This window comes from Schistocerca serialis, chromosome 6 (assembly GCF_023864345.2).
Source record: "Schistocerca serialis cubense isolate TAMUIC-IGC-003099 chromosome 6, iqSchSeri2.2, whole genome shotgun sequence".
NCBI classification, from domain to species: Eukaryota; Metazoa; Arthropoda; class Insecta; order Orthoptera; family Acrididae; genus Schistocerca; species Schistocerca serialis.
The window spans coordinates 682,426,811-682,436,780 of record NC_064643.1 but is presented as its reverse complement, the minus strand read 5'-3'; positions in this window follow the sequence as shown (position 1 = coordinate 682,436,780).

The following is a 9,970-nucleotide window of genomic DNA, read 5'->3' as shown; positions in this document are numbered from 1 at the left end:
CCATATTGTATGTCACCTGTCTCTTCCTATAGCTTGCTCCTATTTTTCTTTGAATTTGTAACATATTGCACCATTTCACATTGTCGAATGGTTTTTCCAGGTCGACAAAACCTGTGAATGTGTTGTAATGTTGATGCATTAATTTGTTTCGAAAGCGGTGCTGACATTCAAGACAATAAAAGCGGGTTACAAGCTGTGAGCAATCTGGGGAAGTTAACCTTGCATTACTGAGCAATTGTTTCACCAGGTATCCAGTCTAGTTTACCAAATTCCCAACTAGACTAACATTAATTATAATCTTTTAATAGTCATCTTACGACAACCGGCATTTTAATTTAAATAAAAAGAAAAAAATCAGTTTATATTTAGACATTTATTTTAACATTGATCATTGTTCCGTTAAATTTTCAGCATATTAAACTTGATTCATAACTAAACTGGTGCCTTATTTAGGATTGTGAAAATGTGAGTTTGTAATCTTACGCAACACATCAAATATGGAGCTAAGATTGGGAGACTGCATACAACACTGCATTCATAAAATAACACATAAAGAACGTTGAAACATATGCAAGAGGAAATTAACCACAACCAACCGATTCAATTTTCACCCAAATAAGTTACGTTCGTAGCACAATCCTGTCCGTCATGAAATTACCACACACTGGTATACTAAATTCATACTAACTCTCTGTGAAATATTCCCGAAAAGAATAGCTGAGGGTGTACTTTGATGATTACACCGCATGCTTCACGTGGTCAACTTGGTTTACACAAAGAGTGTAACTCCACAATAATTTTGATAATTAAAATAAATTACATCGAAACGCAATTTACAAAAGAAAAACCTCAAACTGGTTACTATCGTCTTACTATTAACCTGATGGGTCAAACAATTGTACAAGCACGTGGTACTGGTCTCAAAGTACAGTCCACGTGGGTTGAACATAAAGAAAAGTTGCTATATTGAAAAACTGTTCTCTAGCAGACAGGCTTGTCTGCTGCCATCAAGCATGCAACTAGAAATACATTTGGTCATTCATCCTCTCACACAGAAGGGAAGGGGGATGACAGTATCTTATCATACACAGTATATAAAAGAAAGCGGATGTAGGTTCTGTATGAGACTGTGTGGCATGAATTACATATAAACTGTGTTTTAAAGTGTAGTAGTGTGACAGATCGTTCTTGATTATGTGTAAAAGTAACACGTTCCACTGCTCAGTCTCCTCCCAGATAGAAACACCACAGTAAATTTAGAAGTGGAAAGTATGCCGTAAATGGCAACAGTTTTAAGAAATTAACATGAAAGGAATCCAACAGAGACCTTTCGGTGCCTTGATTTTTCTTCCGTCTTGCTATCATTATCAACACCAATGTTAGAACTGCCTGTCTGGTGCCTTTACCTTTCCTTGAGACAAATTAATCGTCATCTAACAGATTTTCAATTTCCTTTGCAGGCTGAAGAGGTATACAACAAATACCAGGAGAAGCCGCCACCACATAGGCACAACCATTGGACAGGCACCTCTCAGTTCCAGGCAGCAGCCTCCAGATCGCACTCTCAAATCTGAACCACATTCTGTTTCCGCGCCACATCTGTCAGTGCACCGTACTCATCTGCTAATGGCGTTGCCAGCTGCCGAAGAGAGTGCCAACAGGGGTCTGCATTGCTTCCACCTAGTATTGGCGGAAATGGAAATCCCTCCGCCGACAGGCAGAATAGACGATGTGCTGTAGACACACTAACAGTTCCACACCTCAGTTAGACGAAGCTCTTCAATGCCAGCAGACATTTCCGGCAGTTACGCTACAGAGCACTGTTTCGCGAGTTCTGTTCTGAAGACTACATTTATACTTAGCAGCCGTTATTTACAGAGAACTAGAACAGTTAACAGAGTGTTTCCATAATTATTTGCAGTCACAGTGACAGTATAATAGACTGCCGTGAGGCAGCAAAGCTATTTAGATTTCATTGTATTATGTATACGACGCCAACTGCCACGAATTCAACTATTACCGCAAGTAAAGTAGTTTGTATCATAACTCTTAATAATAGTTATTGGTTACTTCTTATTGTGTCGCCAAATTTCTGTTCTAGTGTCGCCCTGCCTAACAAGTATTTAATCTGATAGTACTGGATGCAATTTGCCAGCCAGTTAATCAAACCATAGTAGGAATCAGCTTTCCAGCTGCCACGGACGCATGGACTGTGTTGAGAGTAACATTCAGTTACAATATCCCAATACGTTACCCCTTGGAAATCTTCAGATAGGCATCCTGCAAGTGTGATGGGTGACTGATGAACTTCTTAGCCATTTAGTAATTTAGACTGGTTTTGCAGATGCAGTTAATTCGTTGTCCACTACCCATATCAACATCGTGCCTCCTCTGGCAGGGCGAATGAAACTCTTGAAAGCAGGAGTTAAGGTTATAAAGCAGTGAGTGTTGAGACATGCTCAAAACCAGAATCTTAATGGACTATGCACCATAAACAATAAATCGCATCCAAACAGCTAAAACACACAATACTGATGTACCGGGCGAAAATGTTCCAACTGGAATCTAATGTGGACAATATATAAATATTATTGACTTTTGAGTATGGGTTAGGTCGTAGAGATGAGTAATCATCCAGTTTGGGGCAGTTTTCGGGAGATGTGAGCGCGAATCGCCTTATGCCTCAGTGTGAAAGATCTGCTACAGTGCGAGTCCAATTTCACAAGTGGCACTTGTCACAACTCATCCTATGTGGTGTCACTACAGTGGTGTGTGTGTGTGTGTGTGTGTGTGTGTGTGTGTGTGTGTGTGTGTGTGTGTGTGTGTGTGTGTGTGTGTGTGTTTTTAGGCTACTTATCGCTACTTAATACTACGAGAGAATGTGAAAGCGCTAGCCAACAAAGTTGTGTTTACAACATTTGCTCACCAATGAATTGAAACATCTCTTTGGTCCTATTCATTGCTGTTTTAGTTGCCCGTAATAGCGCTTGCTGCCTTGTAGGAAGCTGAACATCATATTGCTAGTATTTTCCAGTTTTACTTCGCACTGGGACGTTAACCTTTTTAAATAGTATTACAAATATAGATTCTCTTACAAAATAATTCCTTTCAAGTCAGTTTACTTACCTTACTTTTAGATTATATAAAGTGTGTGTTTTCACTTGGTTCCTTCACCTCCTTCCCTTATATACATGTCACCAAGGTGCAGAATAAATGTCACCCTAACAATAACTTGGGCTTTTTACGTTCACTTCCAAATTTACCTTCATATGTGAACTGGAAACGACTCTCTCCTAATCGTATTCTGTGTAATGCTTGAGGTTCATGACCTCTGTCTTATTGTATAAATTCCCTGAGATCTTTATGCGAGTACAATACACGCAGTTTTCCGGTTACTTAGTAAGTAATAACCTGGGTACGGTATTTTATGTATGACGTAAGGTCCTACATACACTAATTGGCATTTTCGGTTCAGTTTCCTATGTTTTGTTGATAGTGGATGTGGTCGTACGACCAATCTTTTTATCATACTGCACATTTCTGTACTGTGCATTTTGTTCTGGAGCTATCAATACTTTTCTTACCGTTTCTTCCGAAGGTGTCGTTTTTTTCGTGTAATTTTGGTAAAGGCTTAACCCGTTCATCACTTTCATGTTTGTCAGGCAGGTGTGTACCTTGTGGATAAGTGAGGCAAGTTGTTTACTATTTGTTTTAAAGTTGTTACGTACTCCATCCAGTTACTATGTTTAGTGGGAATACATTTCTTCTGACGAATCTATTGAATTCTCGAAATACCCTTTCAATGGCGCGTGCTTCTGGATGGAATTTAGATACAAATAAGTTTTATACAATGAGATTTGATATATTCTTTCAATTTCGAGCCTGTGAAATTGGTAGCATTGTCAGTGAGTATGGGCTTTGGCTTTCCGACTTTAACAAAATAATTTCCAACTGAAACTTTCTGGCAGATTAAAACTGAGTGCCGGGCCGAGACGCGAACTCCGGACCTTTGCCATTCGCAGGCATGTGCTATACCATTTTTTTAATTTTTATTTTTTTATTGTTCTCATTTTTTTCGATTTTGTTCATTGCATTTATTCAGTGTGGATGTCCCATGACAACCATTCAAGCTCAGTGTTGATCCATTAACTCAGTTTTCTTATTACAGAGGGCAGCTAATCCTCTGACCGAACACGCTGAGCTACAATGCCAGCGCCATCTGAACTACCCAGAATGAATTCTGGAAACATCCGGTCTGGCACACAATTTTAATCTGTCAGGAAGTTTCGTATCAGCATACATTCCGCTGCAGAGTGAAAATCTCATTCTGGGAACATCCCCCAGGATGTGGCTAAGCCATGTTTCGGCAATATTCTTTCTTCCAGGACTGTTAGTTCTGCAAAGTTGACAGGAGAACTTCTATGAAGTTTGGAAGGTAGGAGATGAGGTACTGGCAGAAGTACAGCTGAGAGGGCGGGGCGTGAATCGTACTTGGGTAGCTCAGATGACGTCAGCACGTTAGCTCAGCATGTTCAGTCAGAGGCTTAGCTGGTCTCTGTAATAAAAAATAAAAAAAATAAATAAAAAAAAATTAAAAAAATACTGAGTTAATGGATCAACGACGAACTGAATCGGGTGTCTTGCGGCGTCCGACCCGAGCAGATGAAACGAACGAAAACGAACAAATAATGAGATTTTTAAAAAAAAAAGGCGCACACAGTTTTAATCTGCCAGTAAGTTTCATATCAGCACGCACTCTGCTGCAGAGTGAGAATCTCAGTCTGGAAATCTCCAACTAGTCTCTTTATTATGGTTCCCACTGCAAGAGATTTGGTAGCATACATTTTTAAATGTTTTGAAAATACATAATATAAGGCAATTACATATTTTGCATCTCCTCTGGCGGTTGGAAACGGTCCAGCCGCGTCAACAGATACAAGGTCCCTGGGTTTTGTTGGTATGACTGGACACAGTTCATTAAGCCAGGTGTTTAGCCATTTGACATACAACGCATTTCCTGGTTACCTGCAATACCCTTTTTCTCATGTTTGGGAAATTACGTTAAGGTGTGATTTTACTATTGCCCTTTGTCATCCCATAATGTCCTCAATACATTATGTGTGTACCTTATATAGGTGTCAATGCATTTTTCTGGCAAGCAAACACACTAGTTATGAGAATTAGGTGTTATTTGGTAAAATAATACTCTGTTGTGCAATTTGTATCATTTCCCTAGTTCAAACTGGGTCACACGGTTATGACATAGGAATGCGAAGGACTTAAGAAGAATGTAAAGAAAGTAAACTAAAAATCCGAAGAAGGGATATTGACAGTGACATCATTCTCACAGAAAAGTGTATCCAGGAACACAGGACTTTACGTCGACGCCGTAGAGGAAACAATTAAGTTAGTGTGAAACAAAAATGCACGCTAAAATTGACAATGACACGAAAACGATCGAAGATAAAATTCGCTCTGAGCTAATAAGCGAAAAGAATACTTCAAATGGTCCATCTGTAGCTACAGACCAGGTCCAGTCAGCCACAGAAAATAATCGCGGGAACACAGTTTTCCTGCGATCAGAGTATGATAAAGACGAACCGGAACAATTTACAAATAATTACGTGAATGTGCCAGCGTTGCCGAACACTGCCATACCGTCAACAAAGAGGCGGAGAATGACATCTCAGTCAGATGAAATAGCACAAGGAATATCGTCAGTCCTTACTGATGAAGGTTTGCTCAAACACAGAATTTCCGACCATGTCGCAAGACTCGAAAAGGACACACCCAGTGGCATTTGTGCAAGCATTTAGGAACATATAACCTCCACATTGGTCCTGACAACAAAAAATCCAGTTCGTTGTATGATGGAGTCAGGGTGATGCCTGTTTATGGACAGCGGAGGAAGCTGACAATTGTCGCATAAATGAACAAGCCTTTTTAGAGACCTACTGGTCTTAGGTTACGTAAGAGAGCTTTCGAATGGAGGTCTTTGACCTGCAACTTTTCAATGCAAAAAAAAAAAATGTGGGTTGCGAAAATAATTCGAAAAATGCTTAAACAAGACAAGATATTGGAGTAACCTGATATCACATGTTGAGATGTTAAGGATATTAACCCTCCGGCAGGCGCATCTACTGCTGTGACTTGTGCTGGCGCGCGTTGTAAAATTTACAACATGGTCATTTGTCAGTAAAAATAAGCTTTTCTTAAACAAACTATTATATTTATTGAAGACAGCAGTTCACATTCACTATCTTCAACATTTATAACAAAAGCTTTTGCTCTTTTAGTTCTTTAAATAACAATTTAGCAAGTTTGTCTGACATACGAGATGTGTTCATCAAAAAGTAAGGTGACTTTATATTTTTAAGAAAAAATATTTATTTATTCATCAATATTCATGTTGTCCCCTTCAAAGTTATCCACTTACATACAATACACTTGTGCCAAAACTTCTTCCAATTCTCGAAGCACTTAGCATAAGAACTTTTTGGTACAGCCTTGAGTACTTCCAACGATGTAGTTTTAATTTCCTCAGTCGTTGAAAATCTTCGTCTTTTCATAGGTCTCTTCAGTGTTGGGAACAGGAAAAAGTCGCAGGGTGCCAAATCTGGTGAATACGGTGGCTGAGGCATAATGTCTTGTTGTTTTCGGCGAAAAAAATCTTTCACAAGCAACGATGAATGAGCAGGTGCATTGTCTTGATGTAAAAGCCACGAATTGTTTTTCCACAATTCTGGAACGTTTTTTGCACATTGCTTCTCGGAAACAGTGCATAACTTCAAACTAATACTCCTTATTGACTGTACGACCTTGAGGCGAAAATTCATGATGCACAACAACACGGTAATTGAACAAAAACAGTGAGCAAAACTTTGTCATTTGATCGAACTTGGCGTGCTTTTTTCGGTCTTGGTTCTCCGGAATTATTCCATTGGGACGACTAGAATTTGGTTTCGACGTCATAACTGTAAACCCACGTTTTGTCGCCAGTTATGACCCTATTGAGCAAATCAGGATCATCACTGACATCATTCAAGAGCTCCTGAGCGATGCTCATGCGACAGTTCTTCTGATCAAAATTGAGAAGTTTTAGCATAAACTTCGCTAAAAAACGTCTCAGCCCAAAACATCTGAAAAAAATTGCATAACACGAGCCGACCGATTTGTCAACATCTCAGCAAATTCTCTTATGGTAAATCGACGATTTTCCAACATAATTTTCTTCGCAGCTTCGACGTTATCATCCGTTATCGATGTGCTGGGGCGTCCAGGGCGAGCGAGGTTCGTCATTGGCATCTTCTCGGCCATTTTGGAAGAGCTTGTACCACTTTTACATAGAGCAGACTCACTGTATGCCACTCTCAACATTTCAAGTGTTTTAGAACACTTGATTCGATTTTTCACACATAATTTGCTGCAAATTCTTTGCTCCATGTTTATAATAATCGATAATCGCCGTGTACACTAAAACACGTCTAACCTTTCTATCTGTAAAAAATAATCGAAGTATGCTGTACACTTGAAACTGTGAACATATGTTCGGGACATGTGTGCCAACATAACAAAAAAAAGATCGATAATCGAATGTACGTTGCCAGTGCAATTTGAAAAAGTCACTTACTTTTTAACAGCCCTCTTACGTTAACTTTCATAACCCTTTCCACAGCAATTTGTTTGTGAACTAATTCCAGCAATGTACAGGAAAATGTATTTCTTGGACCGGAATACTACGCACACATTTCGTCTGCAATGTCAACGCCACCTTTTGTCATGTTGTAGTCAATTATGATTTCAGGTTTCTGTGTTTCTTCATCAGCTGTCGCCATGTCATGCACTGTAGGCAAAAGTATGACCGCACGATTTTGGTCTTATCCTACTGAAATCCAAGTATTACACTTCCAATTTCTCTTATTTTGTTTGGGAGAAACTCTGGAAGAATTTCATGTCTGTTCTTCGTCATTTTACCAATGCAAGTGATACTTATATAGGTATTTGTATAGTTTAGGATGTCACCAATAAAGTCAAGATCAATTGCTTTCAGAAAGGCACAAACTTTACCAGTCATATCCATCGCTTTTCTCTTTGGACGTGGTAGAATTTGCACAATGTTTTTTTCTGATGTTTCTGATGTTTTAGCACACTCGCTTTTACTCCAACACAAAACTGTCTTTCCATTAAAGAACTCTCGTACATATGCTAGTTCTTTGAAATCACCACCGTCCTCACATTCAAGTTCATATTCACTGCCATGGCCCTCATATTCAATGTTTTCACTACTCAAATCATCTTTACTTTCCTCTGGGCCTGAAAAGTCTGGTTAAGCTGTATCATCACTCACTCCGAATAGTTTGCGAATTTCTTCTTCTGATACACCTTTTGAATTGGAACAAATCATCAAAGAAATGAAATGAATAAACAGATTTAGATGTCAATGTAACCAAAGTAACGTTTTATGTGCGTCTGTACAAACAACAACAAAAAACGAATAAATATAGTTAACTTTTTTGGATATTGATTGCTGGAACAAAACTTGCAGCTGTGACACCAGTAGGCGCTTGTACATTTTACAACATTCGACACGTCGTTGCGTAGAATTCTGAAAACAAACTGAGAATACTAATCAGAGAAACTGAAATCCACTTTAACATTGTCGAGAAAACATCAACAATGGAATACGAGGCAGGGGTGGCGCAATAGCTCAAGGTTAAGGCATCGATTAGGCCGGTATTACACTAGCAAATTTCTTTGTCAAACATCTTTGTCAAAGAAATTTGATGGTGTAATAGGGAACTTTGTCAAATCTCGTCTGTCGTCAAATAAATTTGATCAAATCTAGGGCCTCACAGTAGATTTGATCAAAGAAGTCGCTTGTCTTCTGTTCACTGCAATGTAGAGTTGGGCAACTCGATTCTTTTTCCCGATTCGATTCCTACGATTCAATCTCACATTGCGAATCGATTCCTACGATTCGTTCACGATTCTTTCACGATTCATTCTAGTCTGCGATGGCACGATTCGTAAGGAATGCAAAAAGTTCTACATCTTACTCACAGATGGCAGGACATGTCTGAAATTGTCAATGGGGTTAGAATCGAACTGTGTCATGATAAGATATGCCAGAAATAGTTTTACGAGATGGCGTTATAAAAAATGTGAAATAGCGTCTTTATAATATAAAATTGCTTTTTTACGAATGGAACTATGAAGTATATATATATTGTAAAACTTGACTTTTTACGAAAGAATGGAACTATGTAAGTGAACTCAAAAAGCAAAAACCAGTGTAAATACAAAATTTCATCCAAATCGTTGGGGCCGTTTTCGAGATACGCTAAATATAACACATAATTCAAGTGCTATTGCTCGTGTGTAAGAGAAGGTGTGTGTGTTTTGCATTGCATCTGCAACAAATAAGAGGTATGTATTTATTCATCATACTTGGATTTCTTGATTTTGATCGTGTGTATTGGGAGCTGTGTACTCGCGGTATATCGTTTGTGTCATCACTAGTTCGTGCATTACTCGCGCAAACTAAGCTGACGTCGGCGCGGTGGCTGATGGTAGCGATAGTAAATGGGAAATGCCTTTAAGCTCGTTCCCGTCAGCCACCGCCAAGTGTCAGCTTGGTTTTCACGAGTAATATTACGGCCCACGAACTTCGTTTGTTCGTTCCGAGCTTCCTTTGATCACATGCATCCTCCACTTGACTGCCATCTGGCGGTCGTAATCATTCGGCATGATTCGAAAGTTGCCTTCGAAGCATAGCGTACAAGGAATCGATGAATCGTTGGAACTTGGAATCGTCACGACTCGGAAACATGCAATCGTTCTTACGATTCTTTTGAACGACGATTCGTCCGTATCACGATTCGATTCTTACGATTCTTTATTTAGAGTCGTTCAAATGAACGACTCATTCACGAATCGCCACAACTCTACTGCAATGTGACATGTTACCACG